A 14,508-nucleotide genomic window follows, 5' to 3' on the forward strand; every position below is an offset into this window, starting at 1 on the left:
ACAACACATTACTCTTCCTGGATGTCATCATCTGCAGAGGAAAAAAAAACAAATTAGAAATGCAAGTCTATCAAAAAATAACCCATACTAACCAAGTACTCTATTACCAAAATAATAACCGAGCAATGTAAGAACATTATTCAGACAAACAAAAACGCAGAGCACTAGAAAAAGGAAACAGACCACCTACACATCTTCCAAAAAAATGGATTTTTTAAAAATAAAAAAGTGCCTAATCCACTTCAACACAACCAACCAAGCTACGTAAAGGTTAACAGCAGGGGTGGGATTCTACCAGTTCGCACCTATTCTCTAGAACCAGTTGTTAACATTCTAAGCAGTTCAGAGAACCGGTTGTTAGAAGAAATTACTGGCCTAATCCTGTAAGGAAGGCAGGAAGGAAACATTCTGGTGTTGCTTACAGAAACTGCCTCTCCGTTAACCCTTATTACATTCTTGGCAGGACTAGACTTCCTGTCTCAGGAACATCTCTGGAGTTTTTTCCCCTCCTTTGCTGTTACTTTGCTTGTGTGGAGTGACCATTGAAAGTTACAATGGCACTGAAAAAAGTGACTTATGACCATTTTTCACACTTACAACTGTTGCAGCATCCCCACAGTCATGAGACGCTAGGTGAGGAGATGCATGCCTCGATGTGAGTGATATTGGGTTGGCCATGTCCAGCCAATAACATGACCACCAAGCCACATCCACCCAATCACATGACCACCAAGCCACGCCCACCAGCTAAGCCATGCCCACAGAACCAATTGTTAAAAAATTTGACTCCCACCCCTGGATAACAGTACCATACATCAAAAACATTTTAGAAACAACCAACATATTATTGCAACTATATAGCATCACCATAGCGCACAATTGACAAATAAAAATAAATAAAATACAAATAAATAAACAAACCAATTAAAACCCTCCAAACCATCTTACATAAATCCAAAGACCCAGTAGCCCAAGAAGAAGAAAACAAGAGCCAACTACAATATACAATGTAATGACTTTTAACAGTCAATATGTAGAACAGATAGACAAAAGACAAGCAGAGCACATCCATGAACACCAACCAGCAATCAGAAGACACGATGAAAACTCAATCTCACAGACTTAATCATAGTTTCAACGGAAAAGCTGTGAACATCCTAGGTGAAGCTAAATCTAAAAACACAATACCCAGTTGATTAAGATCAGGATGTGATGTTACTTTCAACTGCTTTCTGATAAAGTTCAAAGGTGGATAGATAGAATCAGCAATGCTCCTTGATTCAGCCGGTTACTTTGGGATACATTTTGAAGAGAGGATAAAGCTTGAGCTCTCCTGAGCCTTAAATCTAGGCCTGCATTCTTTAAAAAAAATCCTTGCATGTTTTTGCTTTACTTATTCAAACAATTGGTTTTATGCTATTTATACCTTGAACACATTCCTCCTCCTCTTTTAAAAAAAGTCATTGCATTTTTAACACAGAAAACTCTAATTGGTTTTATTCCTTTTTAAAAGCAAGTGTTGCCTGTTTTATTTGTTTTTTTTCTAATTAATTTTTTAAACCAATGGAATCATGCTCTCCTTTCTTGCTTAGCAGAAACTATATATAGCCACAAACTCTCAGTGCATAATCCCAAAGTTGTATCATCGCTCATGCTGATAGCTCTTTGTCTCTTTATTTTGCAACCAAGAATTTTATCCCCCTGAAATTGAGCATTGAGTGAAGCCAAACAAGTCTGTGGCAAAATATTATAAACCGCTTTACCTATTTATATGTCAAGTAAAGGTCAACAGATTATAAAATTCTTTAGACCTAGGGTTAGGATTAGATTTGGGCTCTTAGGTTATCTTTGAAGTATGCTGACTGTGAGAAGTGAGGCAGAGGCCAACTGAGAATTGCCATTTAGGGACTTCCTGCCAATAGAGGCTTTTTCATATCTTTTAGTTGTGTGCCCAAATCCTAAGAGCAAAAAAGCAGCCCACTGGAGGTTTTGGCCCCACACAGGACAGAATTCTTCCAGTGGTGAGAGCAAAAGGACTACTTGATGGAGAGTTTCAGCTTCGTGCAGGGTCAAATCCCTCTAGTTATCTTTCACACCATTTAATAACCCAGAAGATTGCTTAATGACAGCAACCAGAAGTGCTGGGATTGCGGTTTTTTTAATAAAGCAGTCATGTGATGTCTCACTTCACTCAAGGAACAAAGATTCTGGTCTCAATTGTGGTTGTATGTCAAGGATTACCTGTAATGTCCAACTCAGAATTACTTCAGATCCACAACAAAAATTCCCTTCATACATAATGAAATAAAAAATAATGCCTTTCCATGTACCCTGTACACTCATGTGTTTAATTCATATTGTGTTACAGTAATTGTCTGATCCATTTCAAAAATGAAATACCTAATCTGAGTAGGTGTTTTTTGATTGCAAAATTGCCTTTGTGCTGTATTCCACTTTCAAATCCCTTTGCAAGCTGGGAGGTGAAAGCAAATGATAGCAGGCTGACTATTCTAGAACCAAGCCTTCCTCTAACATGGTTGTATTCTATTCTGGGCGGACACCTGGAACACACTAAAACCCAGAAGTACCCACAAGATCTGAAGAGCTGCAACGTTGCACAAGAAAATAATAGCTTTGCTCTCATTAACAGTTGTACCATATGTGGTGGACTTGTGAGGACGCTAGAAAATATTGGACTAAAATTCGCATATGGTTGGAAAAAATGACAAAGACACATATAGACTTGAAACCAGAGATTTTTTTATTGGGAATCTTACCTGACATATATAATAAAAATTTGAAGTATTTGATTGTAAATATATTAACAGCGGCTAGGATTGTATTTGCTAAGAACTGGAAGAGTGAGAAAACTCCATCAGAAGAAGAAATTATTAAGAAAATATTGGATTGTGCTGAAATGAGTAAATTGACATTTGAAATCAGAACAAGAAGATAAACAATTTTATGAAGTTTGGGATCTTTTTTATCAATGGTTAGATAATAAAACATAATGATAGAATATTCAGATTTAGCATTAAAAAATTTTTTTCTTAATATTATCTTTATAAAACATTATTAAGGTAGATTTGGTATGATCTTATGATTTATTGCAAAATAAATTAAGCAAACTATAGTTATCTCGTTAAAATATGAATTAACAAAATTATAAATGTTTTTTTTTTTTAGTGATGATATTAGGTTATACAATTATTGATTGATAATATGAGCTATTATGTAATATAATTATACTAGTGACTAGGAAATGGATGCACAAAAAAAAGTGGTAAACCAATCGATGCACTGTATGTAAATTCATGAAGAAGGATCTTTTTATGTTTTTTGTGGTATGTTTATGTTTATTTTGTTATGTATGTTTATGTTTATCTTGTTATTAAAAAATAAAAAAAAATATTAAAAAAAAACAGTTGTACCGACACAGGATTAAAGGGGGGGAGGCCAAGCTGTCAAATTTAATTGTGTTTTAACTATCTGAATTAATTTTAGTTAATACAAGATAATATGTGGCTTATTTGGTTATCATTTTAGTGATACCAAATTCATTACCAGTCACTGGCAAAGTTCAAATTCAGGGAGATATTCAATGATGTATCTCCCTATACAAAAAAATATAAACAAACATCAGCAGTTGATCAAGGAAAAGTTTTATGATGTTTTGTTTTATAAGACGAAATTACCAAATACCAGATTCCTTAATATCACAATGGCAGACCTTCTAATGTACTAGAAAAGATCGTTAAAATTCAGGGAGATATTGAGATGTATCTGCCTTAAAAGTAGACTATACTTAATTGTATAGCACAGTCAAACATCAGGAGTTGACCACAGGTAAAGCTAACAGACAAAAAAAAGGTTTAGTTTAGTATATAGATGCTATCCATATATTAACCTCCAATATATTATATTGAAATTATTACTTCTGCAGTGTCTTTGGGAGATGCTGTATCCAAGAATTCTGGGGGCATAGACTGTGCATTTCCAACACTCAGTGGTCTGAATTTTATGATTAACAAAAAATATTGACAACGATGCATGTTTCTTATGCAGGCCAATGCAGTATGCATATTTGAAACTACCATAGAAGGGGCTAAGATCTTTATATGGAAAGGTGGTTAGATCATTTATTTCTTAGCCAGAAATGTTAAACTATATACCCTTGTCTTTCCCAAGTAGCAGCAGATCAGCAAGCTGAAAAATAACTAGCTTTTCATTATCTGTAGTTTACCTTAATAGTGTTTGAGAAAGCTAAGCAGGGAGAGATCTAAGGTAGGTAATATTGGAATGAGAATTTACCAAACATTTTCCAAAAGCATGTTGAGAGGTTTTAAAAATGTAGATTAGAAAGTAATGTAGTAATAATAATTAACCAAGAAAACTGCATGGAGATTTTTGTGACACTAGTAAGTGACAAGTTTTAGCTTTTGATTTTATCATCTGAAAATTTCCCCAGTCATATATCAGAAGTCATAAGCAAGGAGTAAGTCATAGGCATGGACTATTTCCCCATCCTTGAGCTCATGCAATATAATTCTGTTTAATTTCTCCTGCCACTTGCCTTAGGCAACATGTTACAACAGCTCATGCCCTCATTACTACTCCTTTGAAGTGCTCCAAAGTACTTGCCATAGGATTGCCTTTAAAGAACGTGAGAAGCTGAGTTAATCTAAAATGCAGTGGTCATCTCATTCCCATTATTAGGAACATATTAACATACAGTGTGGGCCCTGCATTGGCCACTAATTAACTTCTAGGTGCAATTGAATTGGCCTAATCTATCTAGAAAAAAATATGGATTCCCATTATTGGAAAATAGAAGCTAAAGCCGGGAAAGCCCTCTTTTCAATATCAATTCACTCTCCTATGGATGCCATCCCTAACTACAATCAAGAAGACATTGAAAATGGAGCTGTTCCCAATTATTTTCCCCTGTTTGGGATAATCTTTTGTTTTATTGCTGTTTTGATTCAAAGTTACAAATTTTTGTTTTACAATTTTAAGTTTATTGTAGATGTTCTCAAACTGTTGTTTATGTAAATTGCTGAGAGTTGAACCTATTGCAACTCAATAAAACAAATATCAGAGTTAGGAAATGCTCAAGCAGCACTGCACACTACAGTAATCCATAGAGGTCATTATGGCTCTAGAAAAACGCCCCCATGCATTTTCAATCAGGTGTTATGACATCTCAAAGATTATTCTAGTTCTGAAACCATAAATTGTGAGGCAAGGATGGCGACATTATGCAACCCACCATTTATATTGGCCCAAGTAGAGCAATCAGTCTACAAAGCGATGTGCAATTCGCTTTGGAATTCTTCAGGGTTAGTAAAAATACCAGTACATTATGTAATATGTATCAGGGGACCAAGGAACATGCACATGCAAAGCCCCAAGGCTGTGGACCTGTTGGATAGGCTTTGTAGCCCAAAGGGTCTGGGAAGGTCCTCTGTGTCTGGAGAACAGGAGAAACTCCCCATTTTCCTTTGGGGAACATCTCATCCCACCTCTTCTTTCTGCTTTTCACTTTTCTCCTTCCCAGCCCAAACCAATCCCCACCAATGTTTTATATCCTTCATCTACTGACACCAACTAGGGAAATGGAAAGGAGGCTGTGGCATGCAAACCCAACATATGTTGTTTGTCAGAGAACACGGAGGTGGAAGAAATTACTTTTATAACCTGCAAAAGAAGTATCATGTTGTTCTGCTCTTTTAAGGCAACAAGAATTGCCCATGCTACAAGTGCCAGCAGAGCATGGAAGACAAGGTGAAGAAACTACAAACAAAACTTCCATCATTTAGCTTCTCAAGAAAGATAAGGAATTCATTAATTGGACATAAGAATCTTTTCAGAATTATAGTGGTACCAAGCAGGGGTGGGATACGACAGGGTTAACAACTGGTTCAGGATTTACGAGCTTCCCTGCCCGCTGCGAGCCGAGTGCCTGTCAATCCTCAGCATGTCATTAGCATGTGAGAAGCAGCCTTTGAAACAGCCCTCTTTTCTTGTTTTTTTAACTGCAGCTGAAGTTGAAAAATCAGGAAATAAAGATCAGGTAAGAACCTGGGTGGGTGGCTGGGCAAAAACATTAGCAGATATAGAACCAGTTCTATGTCTGCTGCTCTTCAGAGCTACCGGTTCTACAGAAGTGGACAGAACCGGTAGAAACCCACCCCTGGTACCAAGGACTCTCCCAGAAAACAGAAGCAATCAAGGCAGGAGTGGAGAAATGGAGGAACAACACCAAACTAATTTCTTCACCTCCATGTTCTCTGACAAACAGCATACGTGACCAAGCCACCTGTAAAATTGTGTCTTTCTACAGTCCACCCTTGTTCATTATGTTTCTGGATGAGAAGCAGCTGTTATAAACTTCAGAGACTGAAAAGTTCTGAATGTGAGATGAGAACAAGGACTATTTTTTCCATTGTTTGAGATACCAAACATACTACAAGAAACTCTGCCTGAATGTTACTCTATTTATTTTCTGAGGCAGCAAAGCATTGTATCTGTTTTGCACTTTTTTCCTGTGTAATTTTCTCTATACACATTGAATCATATTTTATATAGTAATATAGTAATTCCTTATTCTTCACCCTCTCCTCTGTAACACCAGCTGTTTCTTTAATTCTAGTAACTAGGTTTATACATGAAATGGGAAGTATGTTTTGCTTCAAGAATCATTTGGAACCAGCCAGTTGAAAAGAAATGAAACCTGGAAGAAGCTTCTCTGTATTTGTCAAAAAGTAAGTATGGGGGCTACAATTGTACTGTGGAAACCCCATATCTTTTTAATGTACACTGGACGTCACCCACACTGAAAAGGGGCTGGGGCTTAATCATGCAGTTGTGGGTGCAAACTGACCTTTATTTTTTAATCTCCCCACCTCTGGACACCTCCGCCTGGAACATTTTGGTACTTTTAGGTTTCACATGAAACAAAATTCAGAACAATCCTGAAATTATTTTATGCAGTGTGTCTCACAAAGTGCTTAATTTCTTCCTCCTCCTGTCCCTTAATCTTCTTAAGCAGATTTTCCCTGAGCTGTAGGAATATTTGAAGTAGCAAATATTCTTGGTCTATGGAAAGCTTTCCATAAGTGATATGTGTTTATATTCTCTTACCTAGACTTATTCTTAAGTAGACCTAGGTCTAGTTATGTGGGAACTACAACACAGTATTAGAAATTATATTAAAAGTTAAGTTTTGAGGCGATATTTGTTATACAGATCTCCAAGTATTTTATGGAAATACTAAGGCTTAAGCAACAAAGTGATTAACAGCAGAGTTGCTTCTTTGAGCTTTTAGTCAGCTGTGTAATGCTAGCCAAAAAAAAAAAAAAAGTAGCAGACAAAGGAATGGGGCAATGCAATGGAGAGCTTTGAAGATCAAGACTTCTGTCATTGTATTTTAGTGTTATATAGAAATGCTCCAAACAAATAAGCAAGAATAAAAGAGGATTTCTTCTGCATCCCAGAATAGAAGCCAAGGGAAAGATTTAAAGAATGTCACATATCACTGTGACAAGAGCATATTCTATCTGGAGGTAAGGTTAAAAAAAAAAGCGGGGGGGAGGGGGGCAGAAGGTCAGTTTGTGAATCAGAATGTGGTTGAAGAGAGGAAAAGAAAGGCAACACTTTTGCAATTATACCAAAGCAATAAAATGATTACTCCGTGAATTCAGTTTGGAAGCAAAGGAAGACAAATAGTTGAAGGATGTAAGTGGAATAATTACTTAATTTTAATGTATGTGTCTTATTTTAGCTGAGTTAAAATATAGGGTTTTTTAATGATTCAATAAGTTGTGTGAATCCAGTCAGTGAACAATGGTACATAAAATAGTATCTGAGATTTATGGATATCTCATTTCCTCTGTTCCTGGAGAACTTCTGAATGTTATCCCTGCATGGGACATACAGGTGAAACTCAAAAAATTAGAATATCATGCAAAAGTTCATTTACTTCAGTAATGTAACTTAAAAGGTGAACCTAATATATGAGATAGACTCATTACATGCAAAGTAAGATAGTTCAAGCTGTGATTTGTCATAATTGAGATGATTATGGCTTATAGCTCATGAAAAACCCCAATCCACAACCTCAGAAAATTAGAATATTGTGAAAAGGTTCAATCTTCTAGGCTCAAAGTGTCCCACTCTAATCAGCTAATTAAGCCATAACACCTGCAAAGGGTTCCTGAGCCTTTAAATGATCTCTCAGTCTGGTTCAGTAGGAATCACAATCATGGGAAAGACTGCTGATCTGACAGTTGTGCAGAAAACCATCACTGACACCCTCCATAAGGAGGGAAAGCCTCAAAAGGTATTTGCAAAAGAAGTTGGATGTTCCCAAAGTGCTGTATCAAAGCACATTAATAGAAAGTTATGTGGAAGGGAAAAAGTGTGGAAGAAAAAGGTGCACAAGCAGCAGGGATGACCGCAGCCTGGAGAGGATTGTCAGGAAAAGGCCATTCAAAAGTGTTGGGGACTTTCACAAGGAGTGGACTGAGGCTGGAGTCAGTGCATCAAGAGCCACCACACACAGACGGATCCTGGACACAGGCTTCAAATGTCATATTCCTCTTGTCAAGCCGCTCCTGAACAAAAATGTCAGAAGCGTCTTACCTGGGCTAACGAAAAACAGAACTGGTTTGTTGCTCAGTGGTCCAAAGTCCTCTTTTCTGATGAGAGCAATTTTTGCATCTCATTTGGAAACCAAGGACCCAGAGTCTGGAGGAAGAATGGTGAGGCACACACTGCAAGATGCTTGAAGTCCAGTGTGAAGTTTCCAGTCTGTTGATTTGGGGAGCCATGTCATCTGCTGTGTTGGTCCACTGTGCTTCATTAAGTCCAGGGTCAACACAGCCGTCTACCAGGAGATTTTGGAGCACTTCATGCTTCCTTCCACAGACGAGCTTTATGGGGATGCTTTCATTTTCCAGCAGGACTTGGCATCTGCCCACACAGCCAAAAACACCAAAACCTGGTTCAATGACCATGGGATTACTGTGCTTGATTGGCCAGCAAACTCGCCTGACCTGAACCCCATAGAAGATCTATGGGGCATTGCCAAGAGAAAGATGAGAGACATGAAACCGAACAATGCAGAAGAGCTGAAGGCCACTATTGAAGCATCCTGGTCTTCCATAACACCTCAGCAGTGCCACAGGCTGATAGCTTCCATGTCATGCCGCATTGAGGCAATAATTGCTGCAAAAGCGGCCCAAACCAAGTACTGAGTACATATGCATGCTTATACTTTTCAGAGGTCCGATATTGTTCTGTTGTGACTCGGAGGTTTGAGCCTGTTCTGTTAGAAGACACAGGTTCGAGTAATGAGGAAGAGGAGGATTTGGCTCTGAGGTTTGAGCCTGATTTGCTAGAAGATTTGGAATCATCTTCCTCCCCAGGACCTTCCTCCCTGGTTGGGCCTCAGGTGTCGGCAGATAACCAGGAGAGAGTGCCGGAGTCCTTGGCTGAGAATCAAGCCGAGGAATGCTGGTTTGATGCAAGGCAAAGACGCAGGCAGAAGCGTGAAATACAACGTAAAAGGAAATGTCAAATCAGGGAGACTTGAGAGACTGACACGCCCCTCAGGAAATAAAAGAGGGCGTGTTAGCTCTAAATCCTCATTCAGGACAATTTGTTTATTTGGAATAGAAGCTTTGATAAATTCTCTGTGCAGCGTTTGCTTTTGATTTATGGTCTTGTCTTGTTATCGGACTTTGCAGGCAGCTTTTGGAAGTCTGCCAAGGGCTTCTCCAGCCAAAGGAATTTAAGTCTGTCGTTCCTGGTCCTGTCTATTTATATTCCTTTGGAAATTTAGACTCTCACCTCGTGGTCACAGGTGAGAAAGAACATTGTTCTATGTACAATCCTTGTTTTATTGATTGCATGTAATATTCTAATTTTCTGAGGTTGTGGATTTGGGGTTTTCATGAACTGTAAGCCATAATCATCACAATTATGACAAATCATGGCTTGAACTATCTTGCTTTGCATGTAATGACTCTATCTCGTGTTAATTTCACCTTTTAAGTTGCATTACTGAAATAAATGAACTTTTGCACTATATTCTAATTTTTCGAGTTTCACCTGTATACAATTTGTTCATGTTTTAAGTTACATTTTTTCATTAAAAAAAAATTGATGTGACTTCGTGGTTCCATCAGGATTCACAGTGGTGTAATCAATAAGGATACCGACATATTACCAATGCCAATTGGCATGTTACCAAATATCAGTATCAGCACACTATAAAAAGGAAAATGCACACTGAAAGTGGAAATATTGTGCCATTTTCATTTTTGTGAAGCTGTATGATCTGATTAACTTTCTTATTTTATTTGGTACTTCTTTGAAATTTCCCATTTCAGATGGTCTGTGAATGCAGGGAACAAAGTTACAAACAACAGGAGAAGCCCAACTCCACAAGAACAAAGAAAAGAAGTAAGCAAATCTGAGTAATCTTGTTCTATTGGCTTTTGCTGCTCCTTTTTTCCCAAACAGATCAAACATGTCCTGAGATGGTCGTGTCACAGATGAATGGATGCACCCTGAATGAAATACCCATGAATCTCTTAGGTCAGGCAATATACATGCATGAAGGACTCCCCTCCCCCCAAAGATTATGGGGAAAAGGATGGAGGGGAATGTCCTTTGGGGGAAAATAGCCCTAGCTATCAGAATGCAAATAGACTTAAATTGATTCAGGGATTTTCACTGGTTGGTGTTGAGGAGATTCAGTTTCCTTCAATAAGTTACACAAAACATGAATAGAGTTATCTTAACTAGTAGTTTAGGTGGGCTTGTTGCAAATAAACAAGAAAGCCATGGTGGCACAGTGATCAGAATGCACTATTGCAGGCTAACTCACTGTTGACTGCCAGGAGTTTGATTCTGACCAACTCAATGTTGACACAGCCTTCCCTCCTTCCGAGGACCCAGATTGTTGGGGGCATTATGGTGACTCTGTAAACCTCTTAGTGAGGGCTGTAGGACAATGTGAAGTGGTATATAAGACTAAAGTGCTATTGCTAAAGTAAGCACTCAAGGAACCTTGCAATAATATGGTTCTTCTCTTCAATGATATGCTCCTTTTTCAATTGAAACCATGACAACTTTCATTAATATTAGCATTTTGCAGAAGCAAACCCTCCAGAGTGGCCGGAAAAGAAAGTTCTGTTCTACAGGAAAAGAACACGAATTTCTAGATATTTTAATGAGGACATGTGCCACTATTGTAGCACATAGGCACAGAAACTTCTCTGTTCAAAACAAGCAATACCAAAGGATCTGGAAATGAAAGCAACTGCTGTGAGCTTACAAACTGAGAGCAAAAAATTCAAGCTAGACACAAGGGTTATCGCTGCTTATTGTAAAGCCACAAACAACAGAGGACAACTGGTTGCATAAGAACAAAGGCAGTTGGCAAATCCCAGCAAACTTATTCTATTTGTTTTATATATATTTTTTCTGTAAACGTATCAACAAGTTTAGTCACAAGATGGTCATGTCACAGTGAATGGATGCATTGTGAGTGAATTATATCAGTATTTTAGATCAGACAATGTAAATGCATGAAGGAATACATGAAGGCCACCCTTCCTTCTGATTACGGGAAAAAGATAAATAGTGATGGCTTTTTAAAATAACACTGAGAACACAATGCAATTACAGAAGTTCTGGAATTCTGCATTGAAAATCCAAACTAACTTCTCTAATTATAAAATCTAAAGTAACTGGAGCTGATTTTCCATTTCATTAGACTCAGGCAAGACAGCACAAATGTTCAATTTATACAGTAATACACTGAAGTTAGCTATCAGCAAAATAGAGATACTGTGAATAGGCAGCTTGCAAGTCTGGAAAAGTACCTGGAGCTATATTCCTCTTGCAGAGGCACATACACAGTTCGGGTCATGGATTCATCTATATCACTTGAGGCCTAGGTGTCACTGGATGCATTCAACCATCTCTATCTCACTTCGCAGTTGCAACTCCCAGGGGATGGCCTGATCACTTTGGTACATGATCTTTGGGTTATTGCAGTGCACTCTATAAGGGTCTGCCTTTTGAAGATGGAAACTAGAGTTAGTGAAAAATACAGTGGCAAGCCTGTTATCTGGAACAGTCTTAACAGACCAAGCAACACTAGCTAGCCCTAGAAGAATTGCACCAGATGCCTGTAACATTACCCCTTGGATGAGGATATTGGATGAGGATATTACACTCTGTAGCAGCAGAGAGGGGCTTTCCTCAGTCTCCTAGGGCTGAGCTGCACATTATTGGGAGAATGGGGGATGAGCCCAGCTGTACAATACCTTTCTCTAGAGGCCTGGCTGTTGGCAATACTATCTGCCTTTTGGTACCCGGTAGTTTTCCTTGCTCTAACTTATGACTTTTGTCTTTTAAGTGCCTCTCTGTCAGGGTAATTTATTTGTGTATTTTAAAGAGTCTGATTTAAAATAATCTATTACTTATTTGGCTTTATTGCATTATCTTATTACTTGTTGCCACACTGTTGGAATAATAACTGGCCTAAATGTTTAAATCGGTAAACAATCAGACAGGTTGTCAGTCTGGGCTGAATCAAGTAATGATAATCTATATATGTTAGCATGTTACAGTCTTCTAATTTTGTGTAAAAGTATCTTCTCTATTTTTAAAATTATAATTATTGCTAGTATTATATGTTTATCCCACTTTTTTAAATACAGTATACTGTAACTCCAAGTGGTAAATGTACCTAATACTCCTATTTTCCACATTGAGAATGACTGGCCTAAAGCCTTTCATACCCAAGGGAGGTCTAGAATTCCCAAGACTCCCGGTTTCTAGGCTAGTACTATCACTATTTATTGTTGTGGTGTCTGTTATGAATGACTATATTTTTACAGTATTTTTGATTTGCAAACAATCAATTGTTTAAGAGCAAACAAAACATTCAAATTCTCAGCTTGTCGTTAAGCCATACAGTAACATAGCTTTCCTGTTCTAATATACAGCTTTATTATTTGTTCTGTGCTTTCATCAGGTCAGAAGTATACATTGACTTACATCCTTGTAAAAATGTCAAGTTGTTATTCAGAGCAGTACATCCCTCTGTATGTTAAATGAAGCACAAGCTTATATTTATTCAGTCACAATATAGGATTTCTCTGTGAGAAAATGAATGTACTTCTACTAATTCAAATAGGGTTTTTTTGTTCTCTATGCAAGATTTTCTCGTATTCTTTGGTTTTTCTGAAAGAGAATTATCTAAAATAAATATTCCCTGAAAGTTTAATGTCTTGTATTTATTGAGTTTAAAAACATTTAAAACTATTTTCATAAGTCCATGTATTTTTTTTTCCTTACAACATTTAAATAACTGTCAGGAAGAACATCAAATCTTGCTGAAGCTGCTTCATTGCAAACTATGCTTCTCAAATTATACAAAATGCAAATGAAAGGCAATTATGTACTGCATAACATACATGTCAATGGAATAATTTTCTTCAATTCATGGAATAATAAATAAACATTAGTTCCAGCAGCTAATAAAAAAGTAGGACAATTGATTAAGGATTTTATTGCATAACAATAACTGGGACTCAGCACAGGGTGACATCCAAGTCATGCCAATGTCTCTTGTATACCATCAATCAATGGTTGTTGTTGGACCTACATTAATGTAGCATTAAAAAAGAATGAAATCAGTAATGAGAGAAAGCAGTAAGAAAAAGTGCAAGTATATTGCAGTAGAATCAATGCTACAATTGAGCCAACAATTTATAAGTTTTAAAAAAAGCACAAAAGAAAGCAGAAGAATTTTAGTTAAGAACTGTAAAAGCCTTCCTCAAGAAAGCATTAGGGATGTTGGGCAAACATTGTATTGGAAAAACTTCTCATAGTAGTGGTACCAACATGGAAAATCGAACTTGGGAAAACTGCACTGCCTACTAAACCATCTATGTAGGTATCCTGTTTGAAAGCTTGCCTCTGAGGTTTTTACTGTTCCAAGTTCCCCCAAAGAGGATCTCTTGAATATTAGGATTTTCCCACTTCCCTGCTATAGCTGTATTTTTCTACTTATACTCTAGAAGTTCTCCTAATTCGCCAAAGTAATTTCAGAGAGGTAAGAAGAAACGGTAAAAAAGATGAAAATCCATTCTGCCAGTGCTCAATCATTAGCTTAAATAAAGTAACTGTCCCTCTGTTTAAATTCAGTTAATAAATAAAACTCTATTGAGAAATTATGCTTATTTCCAATTCAAGCTTGCCTTTGTTTCTTTCTCAGCTGGGGAAATTGAGTCAGTTACACATTTGACTTGGCTGCTCATTTTATCTGACATGGCACATTGATTGGATGAAGGCTTGATTATCTAACTGTCCTACAGGTCAGATAATGAGAAATGTATCCTTCAGACCAGCAGATTCATTCTTAGAAATTTTTGGGTGGGACGGGAGAGAAGACACTGTCCATCAGCTTTGCTGTTCAGCAGCTCT

At 37.4% G+C, this 14,508-nt stretch overlaps 1 protein-coding gene and 1 long non-coding RNA gene across 3 annotated transcripts in view; one reads left to right on the top strand and one right to left on the bottom strand.

The window, feature by feature from the left end:
• PRPSAP1 (phosphoribosyl pyrophosphate synthetase associated protein 1) overlaps positions 1–14,508 on the top strand; it is a 174,575-nt gene that overhangs the window by 124,722 nt on the left and 35,345 nt on the right. The window lies entirely within an intron of this gene.
• The window catches only part of LOC113437171 (uncharacterized), a 28,663-nt gene that overhangs the window by 1,166 nt on the left and 12,989 nt on the right, over positions 1–14,508 (bottom strand). Inside the window, exons 4-5 of one of the 2 annotated variants that reach the window (XR_015741802.1) lie at positions 13,078–13,683; positions 11,895–12,089 (exon numbers count right to left, since the gene is read on the bottom strand). This is a non-coding gene — a long non-coding RNA (uncharacterized LOC113437171). The remainder of the gene's footprint in view (positions 1–11,894; positions 12,090–13,077; positions 13,684–14,508) is intronic. The other variant, XR_003374182.2, reaches the window with a different exon arrangement.

The sequence above is a fragment of the Pseudonaja textilis genome, chromosome 2 (genome assembly GCF_049901715.1).
Source record: "Pseudonaja textilis isolate UNSWEBS1 chromosome 2, rPseTex1.2, whole genome shotgun sequence".
Classification (NCBI taxonomy): domain Eukaryota; kingdom Metazoa; phylum Chordata; class Lepidosauria; order Squamata; family Elapidae; genus Pseudonaja; species Pseudonaja textilis.